General features: G+C 40.6%; 1 protein-coding gene across 6 annotated transcripts in view; it reads right to left on the reverse strand.

Annotated features, from left to right (window-relative positions):
• The window catches only part of WDR72 (WD repeat domain 72), a 224652-nt gene extending 213960 nt beyond the window's left edge, over positions 1 to 10692 (reverse strand). For 3 of the 6 annotated variants that reach the window (XM_036893521.2, XM_036893520.2, XM_036893522.2), the window contains exon 1: positions 10574 to 10691. The gene's annotated coding sequence lies outside the window, so the exon portion shown is untranslated. Of the gene's footprint in view, positions 1 to 4477; positions 4556 to 10573 lie in introns of those variants that run through there. The other 3 variants (XM_057488817.1, XM_036893519.2, XM_057488816.1) reach the window with 2 other exon arrangements.
• Between the last annotated feature and the right edge of the window lie 3557 nt (positions 10693 to 14249).

Consider the following 14249-nt stretch of genomic DNA (forward strand, 5'->3'; position numbering starts at 1 on the left):
GATCAGAGTAAAGTAGATCAGCTGATGCCACACGGCTAGCTAGTAAGTGACAGTAAATTGGGAGAGGGCAAAGTAAAGCTTTATGAAGGAACAAAGAGCACAGGCAAGCTGGAGAGAAAGTATCTGGGTAGGAGGATAGGCCGGAGTGAGAGCCACTTTAACCACAGGGGGAGGGGAAGCCAGCAGCCCCCTAAGTCCATGGGAAGCTAGGGGTATGTGCACCGCTGGTCTCGGCAGAAGCACTGTTCACCAAAACCTGTTTGCAGATGCTCCCCAAGCAAAAGGTCTTATTTTATCAACAGATTGTAATCAGATCACTCCTTAGAGAAGGTAAAAAAATGGTTTCTACAAAGTCAAACGCTGCCCAAGGCATATCTATCCAGTACAGCATGACTATTTCAGAATTAACCCCTAATATTAAAGACAACCTCCTCCAAAAAAGTTATTGTTGAGTGGTTAACTCCTACTTAAGAAACTCCAGAAAGTAAGGTATTCCCTGTGTCTTTGGCAGAGAATACCTTATCAAGTAAAGTCAAGGGTAAAATAATTCAGGGATTAAGGAAAGAATTAAATGATAGGCAAATTAATCTATGAACTCCAAACACCCATGAACTGGAACATGTAAAAAACAAAACAGCCAAGGAATCACATCCCCTCACTCTTCAGATGGGGTTTCCGCATCAGCTTATAGCTGTTTCAGACTTGTGAGAAAAAAATTTTCACAAAGCATTAGATTCAAACCTCCTTGCCCAGAGGCTGTGTTATTACAGAGCTAACATGGCCAAATTAATGCCAGTAGTGTTCCATTTGCAGTCATTGTCAAACAGATCAGCAATCAACTAGTAAAAGAAACATGGGAAGCACCACTGTTCCAGTCTGTTCTTAAATAGATTCAACAAATATTTATCGAGAACAAATGTATTCAAGGTGGTAGGTTGGGCTGCAGAGAGCACAAAGAACAGAAAAACACAGTCCCTGACCACAAAGTATTTACAACTGAGTTATCCTATGGTTAGTTTTAACTAAGTATTCCTGCTTTTAGACAAAATAATTTTTGTGTGTGTAAATTATGTAAACCTGTTGCCAATCTTGAGTCACATTTTTCTTTGCCATGTGCCAGTATTATCTGAGTACTAAAACAATTTGCCTAATATAATTCTTTAACTCACTTTATTTTAATGATTAACTTATTAAGAATAAATTAAGTAATAAGAATTTCCTTTAGAATTATTTTAGTCATTACTATCCATAAAATCAAGAAATTTGATGTGCTTGTTAGATTTTTTTTTCCAAAATGCACATTAAAATAAATATTTGTCTAGTAACATAAATGTTTGCTGTGTACTACCTAAAATCAAACTGAGAAATGTCTTTAATCCATTCCCATAGTGAAGGCTTTTCCTCTACCTTTTCAAATCTTCACCTCTATCCAGACAATTCCTTCCACCCCAGCACTTAGTTGATGATCCTTCCTTACAATTAACCAAGAAAATCAAGACATTTAGACATGAGATTTCTCTCAACACTTCCACATTCAATACCTTTTCCTTATTTTCAACTTACTTGTCTAAGACATCCATACTAATCTCCTATAATAATATGTTTATCCTCACCCCAAATTTCATCTTCTGTCACCTCAGTTACTCCTTTTATTAGCTCTTACTTCTCGTATCTTCAACTGGTCTCCCTTTCCCTTGGCCCTTTGCTTATATAGTTAACAAATATTAAGAATCTACTACATGTCAGAGACTATGCAAGATTTCTAGGTATGTAGACGAGAAAGACAAAGCCAGTCACAAACCTCAAGGAGCCCCCACTGTCTAAGAAGACAGGCACATCCTGAGTCACTAACCAAGGGACGAGTGCTTGTAAGGTAAATACAAGAGTGTTTGGGGAAGAACAGAGTGGAGCTTGAAATCACACATGGGAAGGATTTCTCCAGGGAGATAACATCTAAAGCTTAAATCCCAAATCTTATACACTGGCTGGCTTTGTGACCCAGGCAAGTTCTTAATTATTTTAAACTTTATTCTTGTCATCCATGAAATGGGAATAACATCTACCTTATCTGGATATAATAAGGTACATCCTTATTACCTTATTACAGCATGCACACAGCATATGCACAGACACAGCATGAACCCAATGGAGAGGCCCTAAAGTTAGTCAGCCTGGATTTGAATGCCAACTCTACTACTGTATGTCCTTGGGTAGGTTACTTAACAACTGTATATTGGATCCTCATCAATAAAATGTAGATGAGTAATAATATCACTCTAAAGGTTGATGTGAGAGTTAAGTGGGATAATCCATAGCAATGATTAGGTAGTAAGGATTCAATAAACATTAGCCACCATTATCTGAAGGCTTTTTAAATCTTAGAATCTGTGTATAAGTCCACCTAAGTAAATAGTAGTATGATAAAAGGAATGCTTGTCATGCATAATCCTTCATTTTATTATTCATAATTTAAAGTAGATTCCATCTATTAAGTGAATTAAGCAGAGGAAATGAAGATAAAACTCCAAAAGAACCAAATTGGCAAAAGTAAAACAAAATCTACCATCTTTCCATCTGTTATAGATTGAGTTGAGCCCACTCTAAAATTCATATGTTGAAGTCTTAACCTCTAATACCTTAAAATGTGACCTTGTTTGGAAAGAGGGCCCCTGTAGTCCTAATAAAGAAGATGTGGTCATACCCCAATCCAATATGACTAGCATCCATATAAAACAGAGAAATTTGGAAAGTGACATCCAAAGGGAGAGAGCCATGTGAAGGTAAAGGCAGAGATGGGGTGATTCTTCTACAAGCCAAGGAATGCAAAGATTGCCAGCAAACCATCACAAGCTAGGGTGGAGTCTTTTGTATAATAACTTTCCTTTCCATTCACATTATAGGGCTCCCTGAGGAAAGAACAGATTCATTTATTCATTCAACAGGTATTTATGAAAAGACTTAATAAATGAAAGATGATAAAGCACAGGTTCCTGACCTCTAGGAATTCACAACCTGTGAGTCAAGTTATAAGCATGTAAATAACAGATGCAGAGTAGGCTGGGGTAAGACCTCCGCAGATACAAGTGCACCTCACTCCCACAGCTGTCTATGGCAAATCCCTCACATGGAAGTTTCTCTTTTAGAAAAATTCTGCATTTTTCCAGGGGCTAGTTCTGTCTTTCCCTGCCTCTGACATCTACTTCCCTTCTCCCAACTTCAGCACAAGCTGACAGTGGAAGTCAGTCCATTCCCATTACGACACAATCATTTCCTCCCAGAATAAACAGATGGAAGGCACTCCCCAAAATATATGGACCTATGTAGACAAATCCTGATTGGAGAAACTTCCCTAATGCCCATGTTACTCCCGTGTTCACTGACTGCCTACAACACAGGAACACACACCTCCTCCAGGGAAGACTGTAAACCCATCCTCTTGTAGCACAGGGTCCTCGCTGAAGCTTGGCCATAAAAGATTTACAACATGAAGGATTCTGAAAGCAGAATCCCACAGTGGTTTCGAGAGAGGAGTAGAAGAGTGATGTGACTGGAGGGTCAAAATCCAAAGGAACCTTAGTCTTACTGGAATATTCAATTTTTAAAAAAACATAGTTTCTGCGATTCATAGCCCCTTCTAGAATTAATTCAAGATCTACCTCCTTTTTAATATTCCCCTTCCTCACCTCTACAGCACTTTCTCTCATCCTGACCTTCCCACATTCCCATATTCTAGAATACATCTCCACCTTCTGCCTTAATTGTCCTTTCCCTTTTTTCCCATTCTTAAGAAAGTGTTATAAATTCAACTCAATAGGTGTTTACTGAATGGCAGCTAGAATCATGGGCATTCAAGACACTGACTGGCAGGGGGCTTTCCCATGCATTGATTCATTTAGTCTGTACACCCACCATAAGTGCTATTAGGAAAAGCAGATTGGTAAACCTAAATCTCTTGACTAGGATTATATCACTAAATCTATCATGTCTCATTCTATGGCCCACCCCACTTCTCAAAGGGCTTGAGTGAGAGTACACAGTAATGACATCACTACCTGTTTTCAGTTTATGACTCTGTTTACAGAGAAGCCAGTCCACCTATTTCTTTAAAAACAAAACAAGAACAACTTTGGTTCAACCACAGGGGTGATTAAGGTGCCAAATCACTCTTTACTCTGAAAGTAAATGTCTAAGTAGATTTTCTCTACTTAATCTACAAAATCTGTTCATTACACATGTGGAAGTACATGTATGGGTAAGAGTGTTTTCCAAGCATTAGGACTTAACACAGAAATACAAAAATAAGCCCATTGTAACACTGGAGTCATGGGACAAGACTCAGAGCACAAAGTGAGATTTCTTTATGGTGATGATTTCAATGCAGTGTATATCACAAAATACAGCCCAGAAAGACAGCTGAGGGATTGGCTGGACCTACAGGCCAACAGAAACCAGCCAAATGTGGTACTTGCTAACATACCTGGCCTCTGGTTACTCTAAACAAGAAGTCCTTGGCAAGGGGGATCCTTCTTGTCTCTGCTCTTCCAGATTCCTACTGACCAAAGAAGTCACTGTCTAGGGACATCAAGAATTTCTGTCTCTGGGGCATAAATAAATGTTCAACTCCTGTAGTTCATGGGTGTGTGAGAGCCCAAGAGGCCTGGAACTGATCCAACCCATTTTAACTAGCAGCAAACTACCTAGTAATACCTTGTTTGTATTTCTTAGAGGAGGGACACAGAAACACTTATTGCATTCCACACAATAATTCACCGCAATCAGAGGGAGCACAGCAAGGGCAACACCATCTTCCAGCTGCTGATTACATCAAAGGCTTGCAGCACAAATTCAATTTTATGATGTTAATCTCAGCCTGCCACTCAGAAATTTTCTCTGAGGGATATGATTTTTCTCTGGATTTCATTTTAAGAATGATTTTCTTCATCCACAATCAATAAAGATATGTTTTCATCAAAAGACTCTATCTTGGTAGAATTCAATTGGCTATTTCAATCCTTTTTGGTGGCACAATATTAATTAAAATAGTTTATGTTGCACTTCAACTGGAAAAAGGCAGTGAAAACAGCAGCTACTCAGAACACATGTTCTATACACATCAACATGGAGGGCAGAAAATAATTTCCTCCTTCTCTAGGCAGCAGAGATTAGTAATCAAGAAAATTGCTCTCTGACTTGGTTTATCCCTGGGATCTCACTGAGAAAAAAAAAAGGAATCCTCTTGTTTGTATTTTTTATTCAATAAGCAATCAAAATGCACATAAAGAAAATGCTTCAAATACTCACCTTCAGTGCCACAAGAAGAGGAGAAATAAATGTCTGTGTGCCCCTGTGGCATAATGGGCTATTAAGAATCACAGTCTTTGTTTTTCTTAACTTAAAAAAAAAGTTGCAATGCTTTAAAATTTTTTTTTTCAATTTCTAGATCATGATCGCAATTGAATACACTGTACTTCTAAAAGGTACGCATATAGACTTAGCATGGAATTTTTCACATTTAAAAGAGGAAATGATGAAATGTTATAGAAGATAAATGAACTCTATTTTAACAGTGGTTTTGAAAGTGGCAGTTAACTCATTTAACAAATGTTTATGATCCACCTACTATGTGTCTCTCTCTGATCTCCACCTGTGAGAAAGGCCTCAGTTTCTAGCTCACAGCGCTGACAGACTATGGAACCTCCATCCCTACAGAGTGGGAAGGGCTGAGGCCTGGTTCCCACAAGGTTTATGGAGCTCACAGGGGAGGCTGCAGTTAGGCCTGGCTGGGTAAGGGATCATGGAAGGCTTCTCAAAGGGAAGTACAATATTCAGCTGGTAATTCATACCCACAGTTACAAAAGTTTTTTAAAGATAGCTTAGTCTCTAAGCAGGTCTTTATAGACCAAATCTTACATTTGTAGTCTTGAAATCATTCGACTGCACTTCTTAATGTAGGAAGGTGGTTGTTAAGAAAGGGGCAGTATTAATGTCTAAGGAGCCTAGTGATTTCACAGGACTTTAGGCAGATCTCTCTCAACAGTCCTTTTCTTCAAAGAAGGAACTTAATCTGTAAATGCTCAAAGAACACCCTTAATCTGGATGTCATATCCAAAAGAGAGAAAAGCATCAAATTAAGGAACAGAGTAGAAATTTACAGAAATCCAGTCCAAGTCCTATTTTAAGGATTAAAAACAACAACAGAAAGGTAAATTTACTTGGTTAAAAGCAGGACATAGACTACAGTTTGGATTTGTTTAGACACTCAAAAAATTGTAATAGGACAGATTACACTGTTCTCCAAAGAGTCTATGTAAATGGGTATACCAATGTCAGAAAACATTGGTTAAAAAAGAAAAGGAAAAAAAAGCACTGTCATTATCAGAATCACCCATAAAAACTATTAAAATGCAGATTTCTGGGCCAAAGTCTGGGTGTAATTAATTAAAACCTCTAAGGTACAGGGTCTAAGAATTTGAATTTAAACTAGCTCTTCAAAGACACTCTTACTCATATTTGAGGCTAAGGAACTTGAAATTAGTCTCAGCATATCCTGTGTGCAGCACAATTAATAAAATATTCCAATTGACTGATGAAATTGAAGCAATATTCATAAATTAGGGACCCCCCAAAGAACAATTTCCTCAAAAAGTTCTTACTCAGGGCCTAGCCTTACTCAGGGCCCAGTGAATATGTCAATACTGGACCTGATCTGGGCCTTCCACAGTTAACAGGTCTGGCCTACCCTCCCAACCCACTATTTCTCCCTATGATGACTGATAAAGTACTTAAATTATTGTGCTGTCTACTGATGTCTAAATGGCATGTAGAAATCTTCCGTGATCAGTAGGGCTTTGCAAGAAAACTGCCTCAGGTTTGCCCTTCGAAATCCACGTGGGGAAGGGCCTAAAGGGAGCATTCTAGATACTCAATTGTTCAGCACATTCGTACAATGTTTACAAGAGGGATAATTCATGCATGATCAAACTGGAAGTTCATGACAAGGTCTTCCACATTTAAAAGGATTTTAAGAACTAACAATGCAAAGGAAAAGCCACATGGGTGTAAAATCCTGTAACAAATTCCTCTCAAAATGTTCAGTTTGTCTTTGAGGTAGACGCCCTTACAGGAGAGACTTGAAGATTAAATCTGTGCCTGATAATGTAAAATATTTTGGTACTCTAATATAACTAACCAATTTTTAATATCTCTTCCCTGCAAATTTTTTTGCTAAGACTTATTTCAATAGCTCAGACTGAAAGAATATCTAGAACATGAAGCAGGGCTCAAAGTGTCTGAGACCCTATCACACAAATGTAGGAATGCTAACCTTTGCCAGCAAAGAACTCTAAATGAGGGGGAACTCCTTTTAAAGAGCCTGGCCTGAAAACATCTGCTAACAACACAGGCATGGTGTATTAAAGGAAAACCTGTAGTGGTTGGGAAATTGGGGTAGTGATGGTAGAAGTATATATATATATATAGCTCCATACTTCATTCTAAACAGTGAGGACAGTCACATCTCTTGGTCTGTTATTTGTAACATTCGTGAAAGATTAATCCCATCTAAAGTAAATGTTAACTCCTTTGAGCTTCCTCTGGTTGATATTCAGCACTCTTCAACTCCCAGCATTTCCTTTCCTACCTTTATTGGAGCACTTACCCCTCTGCTCTAATTATTCCTGGGTCTATTACCTGAACTACTCTATGAACATCTGGAGAGCAGGAACCTGTCCTTTATTCCTTTGTATTCTGCTGGCAGGGAGTTGTACATATAATAAGAGGTCAAAAATGTTGAGTTGAAGTCAAAGAACTAATGTGTTAGTTATGAATGAATATGATTTGGCCTCAAGAGTTGCCTCTCTTTTCTTTTTTTTTCCCACCAGCCAAGTCAGTTTGTAAACGATCACCTTGAGTGTAACTCTGGGGTTTGGACAAAGAGCAAAAAGCAGATACAGAAAAATATCCTTGGCTATAGATGTGCATTCTAATTCCTACTAAAGCAGTCTAAACTCATATCGGCTTTCTTGGCCCTCACAACTCATCACTGACTCATAGGAAACATATAGCCAATTAACCATAAGGTTGACTGGTTCAATTAATTATACCCCCCATCCTGTATTTGCTATTTTTCATATACACATGAGTAGGTCTTTACATTTTTTCAGGTTAAATTTCATCTTGTTAAAAGAAAAAGATGAGGGAGGTCAGGGCTGGAAAAAAAAAACATTCCTGCTATTTATAGACTGTTAAGTTGTAAGCACCATGGTACTTACATCACGTGCATCACTTCATTTGATCTCCATAATGACCATAGCCTTATTATTATCTCTATTGTAAACATGAGGAAAATGAGGCTCAGAGAATTTAAGCAGCTTGCCCAAGATCAGAGGTAGAAAATGGAGAAAGACAATCAGTCTCCAAAACTCACACCCTTACCCACCTCAGTACACTGCTTGGGTAGGGCAGGGGCAGTGCCCAGCATATTAGGACACCCTCTGGAAATATGAGAAAACTCCAGAAGATATACTCCTCTAGAGCAGTGATACCTATCTCTAGAAATGAGGATTTTCCTTTTATAGAAGAGTTCAAGGGGACCTGAATATTCTTTAAGATCAAAGACAATCTTTTTATTTTGAAGACCAAAATGACACACCTAAGAGACTTGCTGGTACCCTGGTGTTAATCTGGGGACTTGCCAGGACTTCAAAGATGATCTGGTGCTACAACTCAGTTCACAGATTCTTTAAGTCCTGATCCCCACCTCATCTCCCTGCCTCCAACTCAGTCTAGAGTAGAACTGAATCTAAAAATGTTAACAACCGGGAAAAAATAACTGTCCATTTAGAACAGGGCTCCAGAGAGATGTCCTTTGTGATGCACTGATTACTACTTAGAGATGCTGCATATCGTGAGTAACGTTATTAGATAACAGAATAACTGAATTGCCAAGTCACAAAGATAACTGAACGCAGCAACCTTGAAACCTTGGAATATTCCTAATACCACTATTGTCGAGGTTCCACAGGTGAAAACTTATACAGGTAAACCTCACTGACAGCATCAGGAGGCCTGCAAGCAAAGTTCTCAGCCCAACACTCCTGAAACTCAGACCCCGCTGGAAGAGACAGAGGCAATAGAGTTTTAGCTACTTTACTATCGAGTGGGAAGCAGGTTTTGCCTTCTGCCTCCCAGCAACAGCCCAGGCTAAAGAGAGACTGTCAACTCAGCAAGAAGTCACATGTGGAACTCCATTTCCTCCAATGGACTTTTTGTTTAGAATAGCTCTCCCAACTCTGTCCTTTTCCTCTATTGAAGAACATTCCTTTCTTTTGTTCTCTGGACATACCTATAGTTTTGCTGTAACTTGCTCGTTCTGGATTGTAATTCTCTGCTATTCCTGAATAACCTGTTTTTGCTGGGAATCAACTGTCTTGTTTTTAAGGTTAACACATTAAATTATTTTGTAACTTAAATACACTTCTATTCCAGTTGGCCTTTATAACCTAGCGCCTCAGATTTCAAAAGCACTTCACTTCATTAGATAGAGACTGTTAATGTAAGATTTTACGCACAGGGAGAGGCTAAACAGTTGACATTTTATTGATAAAATTGAGAAAATAATTATAATTTAAAAATTTCCCAAAAGTATGAAAATATTGGAACTCAGTACTGAGTCCCAGTTTGAGGGAATTAAAAATAATAATCCCTTTACTACACTACTTTCTGGACAGTTTCCCTGTCTCTTTCACCCTTTTGCATTCTTTACAGAAAACACTATCGGTGCATTTTAATATTGACGGAACTAAAGGAGGGCTAAGGAACAAAAGTCACAAGACCAAAGTTACCGCTTTTGAACCTGCGTGACCAAAATGATTGCTTTCTTTCTCCCTGGTCTTTAAGTGCTAAGAATTAAGAAGGGTAAAGGGTAACAGGGTGACCTCGAACTCATTTATCATAAAACATCGAGGAGGAAGAAAAAAAGTACACCACGTTGCTGTCCAACAATGTTCTGTTTGCACCTTAGTTAACTGTAGAAAAGTGCACAAAAATGCTAAAATGAATGAGGAGGGCAGAATAAGTACTGTCCCCAGAAGGATTATTCCTAGTACTGCACCTTCTCCACACTTTTGTCAGTGCAGATATTCCCCACCCCCTTATTTTCCTGGCCTTCGTTCAACTTTAAGAGTGAAAACTCTTGCATCCTCAGTCCCTATTGCGGACTCAGCTGCAGGTGCGCGGCCGGGAGAGTGTTCTCCAGATGCCCGCCCCGGGCAGGTCCCGAGCTGTCACGCAAGCGTGGTTCCGCATTCACCCGATCGTTTCCCCAGGTACTGGACTCAACCTGAAATTAATTCAACCGACTCCCGCTCCACAGAAGTTCGATTCGCGAATCCCAAGAACCTCAATAGTGAATGGCACTGAGGCCTTCACCAACACCCCCACCCCTTCTGGTGCGACATCTGAACTACAGTTGAAGAGGGAATTTCCCACGCGCAAGAACTGGGAGCAAAACAGGAGGTTAAAGAAACTGTAGCGCGCTCACCTTTTCTCCCCAGCCCTGCGTGTCCAAACTTACCCAGCCAGCAAGTGCTCTTAGGGCGGGAGGCCAAGCGGAGGCAGAAGCCCGCAGCAGTCAGAGACCCACCGCCTGGGACGAGAGGGCCGGAGCTCAGCCAAGGCTGGGTGAGGCGGAGCAACAGTGGGGCGGCCTGGCAGCGGTGCTGGGAACAGCCCCTGCGACCGACCCTTCAAGGCTGCCCGGCTCGCGCGGCCCCGCCCCTCTCGCCCCGCCCCGCCCCGCCCAGGCCCCGCCCGGGCGCCCACCCCCGCGGTCCTCAGCCGGCTCCCTCCGGCCTCTGCCGCCCGGCGGACGTCGCGTCCCCGCCCCGCGGGCCCGCCGCTCCCTCCCTCTCTCGCCGACGGCGGCGGCCGGAGTCGGCCAGCCCGCAGCCTCTGAGGGGCCCTGTCCTTGCGGGGCTGGAGAGAGTTCGAGTTGAGGTGGGAAAATTCAGGTAGGCCCAGTGGCGTGGACCGTCGGCCCTGCCCTCGCGTGGCCGGAGCCCTAGACGTCGGCGGAGGGGTGAGAGGAAGCTGCCCTCAAGTCCGCATTTTCCCAGGAGGGAGAGTGAGATTCAGGGTGTCTAGAATGCGTGGAAAATTTAACATTGAAACCAGAGTCCCAGCCTGCTCTGACTGGGGTGGTTCGGGAAAATGGGAGGCACGGTTTGTTTCTCTCTGGTTTTCCAGTTATTTTACTTTGCCTCCCAAACCCTGGGCAGCCTAGTCCTGGATTCCAACGCCCTTGGAAGCAGGTGGAGAGAGATTTTAACCACTCCCTTCACGCCGGTACCTGGCTTCCTACGTCCTGAAGGGTATGTGGCCAGGCCCAAGTCAGAGCGCAAGTTTTAGATCCCGGACCTTCCCGCGTGGAATCCCTGTGCCTGGGATTCCCCGCTCACCTTCCTCATCCAACGTGCACGGTTAGTTCCTACTCTGCTTCATCTGGAGCTTCACTTCCCCGTGCGGGTTCCCATTACCCGCTGTTCACTCCCAGGATGCCTCATTTTTCCTCTGCCACGACACTTGTCACCACTTAACTGCCGTGGCGTGCTGCCTTCACCTCCCCTGCTTAACGAAGCTCATGACGCTGGACACCAAGCCGGGAGAAAATACGTAGTAAGTGAAATGAGTCATAGGAAGACAAGTTATGAGTTCAATTATATATAGAATCCGAAAACAAAACAAACAAACCCAAACAGAAAGTGACTCATAGATACAAGACACTGTTGGCTACTAGAATAGGGAGGGTTTGGGCTGAAAGAAGAGAATGGGGTTAAGAGGGACACAATTCCTGTTATAAAATAAGTCATGTACATAATGTACAGCATAGGAGATATAGTCAGTAATATTATAACTTCGATGACTGTAACTAGATTTATTGGGATCCTTTCATAATATGTAAAAATATTGAGTCACTATGATGTGCAACCTGAAACCAATAGTATATCGTATGTCAACTATACTTAAATTTCTTTTTTAATTTCTAATTTTCACTGATGACACACATGTAACAGTGAACTGTTAAGGTGCCCCTAGGTCCCAGTTCTTTAATGAACTTCCCTTATCTATCCTTACGCTCTAAGCCTGCAGGATCTTATTTCATAGTTAATATTCTCACCCCCATTATCATCCCAAGTCTTCATCCTACACCTTGAGTAGTTCCGTCTTCAGTCTGTATAGAGGTGCAGGTGTGGAAAGAGCCCTGGGCTTGGTTCCTCTTGTCAGCTTTGCTGTGACTGACCTAGTGGTCTTAAAGGTCCTTAACCATTCTGGGTCTCTGATCAGGGCCCTTGATACTTTAAGGGCCCAGGAAAATGGAAAAAAAAAGAAAAAGGTAACAAAAGAATTTATAGGCTGAGGAAACTGTTAATAATAGATAATGTTAATTTTTTTTGTCTTCGAGCCAGTACAGTGACTGACAATGTAGAACTTTCTAAACTCCATAATCCTGGAAAACAGTAAGAATTAAAGAAATCATCCTACTACTTTGTGTTCCGGAAATGGGAAATGGTTTACTGCAAGGGATCATTCTTCCCCAGAGGACTTAGATAAGAACCTTGTTTATCTATGGCATGGCTGGACACAGACCCTCCAAATTCCCATTCTTTGATAAAGTGATTAGCTGAACTCTTTGTTCTCACTATCAAATCTGGACAAAGTGCCTGCTACCTTGACTTGACCAAACTTTAGTAAGGCTTCTTTTTTCTTTCTCCCTGGCCCTGATCTTTGTTATGACCTGTTCACAGCCTGAGCCAGTACACAATCCCTTCTTAACAGCCCCCTGAAAAATAGGCTAACCTCTGGGTAAAACTTTCTTTTTCTCTACTGTAAGATCATGCCACCCTAGTTCCTCCTCCTTCCCCATATCTTGTTCTTTTCATCATTGTTTATTCCTCTGTGGAAAAGAAAAGACCTTTTCCTTATAGCCTATGAAAAGCTTGCAGATGTAAGGATCAAAGCTTTCTCCCTATTGCAATAGCTCCCCTCCCCCTTATTGCAACAAGTCCTTTATAAAGTTCTTTTGAATGAAGTCTCTCATTACCTAAATCTAATTTGCTTTTTATTCTACCTCATAAAATGTAATTTTTAATATTGTTTATGGAGCAAGGGACCCCCCAAACCATAAGTGCCCTCAGATGCCAATATGGAAAATGGAGAAGATGAATTAGACAAACATCTTTTTTGGGTCCAAAATTGATGAATTAAGGATCAGAATTTCCAAAGAAAAACAAGTCCTGCCTTATAGACCTTAACAGGAAGAAAAGCTGGCAGCTGAGAGCCAAACTGGGCACTTGAAGGTATTTTGTTTGGCGAGCCTAGTATTATTGTGTGCCCCTAGAATATTTTTGTGCTCTCAGTAAAGTGCCTTGAATTACAAAAAATCATCTCCTCCCTTTCCTCCCACTGCATCAATAAGAATGGACAGGCAATGACATCTGTTAATCTCTATAGGATTCAGGCATTTAAATGAAAGAATAAATATTGTATTTATTGTTGAAATGTGTTTCTTTGGTGATGAGGTGCTATCCAATGCAACCTCTCTCCTTTTTAAGCACTGAAAGATTTTTACCAGATAAATATGTCTGGAGGGTATATGGTAATTTAACTTTAAGTTAGAATAGATTTTCTGACTTAATATAAAAATTAATAGAAATAATGTGTATGAAAATTAGTTTGGCCAATTCTGTGAAATCATAAAAAATAACTACCTTGTGATGGTTTTAATACATGTCCAAAATTTCTATGATACTCCTCTTTGGTGGAGCATAATTCCTCACCTCTTGAGTGTGGGCTCTATTTAGTGAGTGGCTTTTAAAAAAAAAAATTGAAATATAGTTGATCTACAATATTATGTTGATTTCACATATACAACACAGTGATTCTACATAAATCTACATTATTAAATGCTCACCTCAAGTAGTGTAGCTATTGTCACCATAGAATGATGTTACAGAACTATTGACTATATTCTCTATGCTGCACTTTCATCCCTGTGACTAATTTATATTATGATTGATTAATAATTCTATTTGTTCCTCTTTATTCCCTTCACCTGTTTGACCTACCTACCCCAACCCCTCCCCTATGGTAACCAACTGTAGCAACTGGCTTTTAACAAACAGAATGTGGTAGGAATGATGGAGAGTTACTATTAAATGTATATCATAAAATGACATAATAATTTCACCTTG

This window comes from Manis pentadactyla, chromosome 11, assembly GCF_030020395.1.
Source record: "Manis pentadactyla isolate mManPen7 chromosome 11, mManPen7.hap1, whole genome shotgun sequence".
In the NCBI taxonomy this organism is placed as follows: Eukaryota; Metazoa; Chordata; class Mammalia; order Pholidota; family Manidae; genus Manis; species Manis pentadactyla.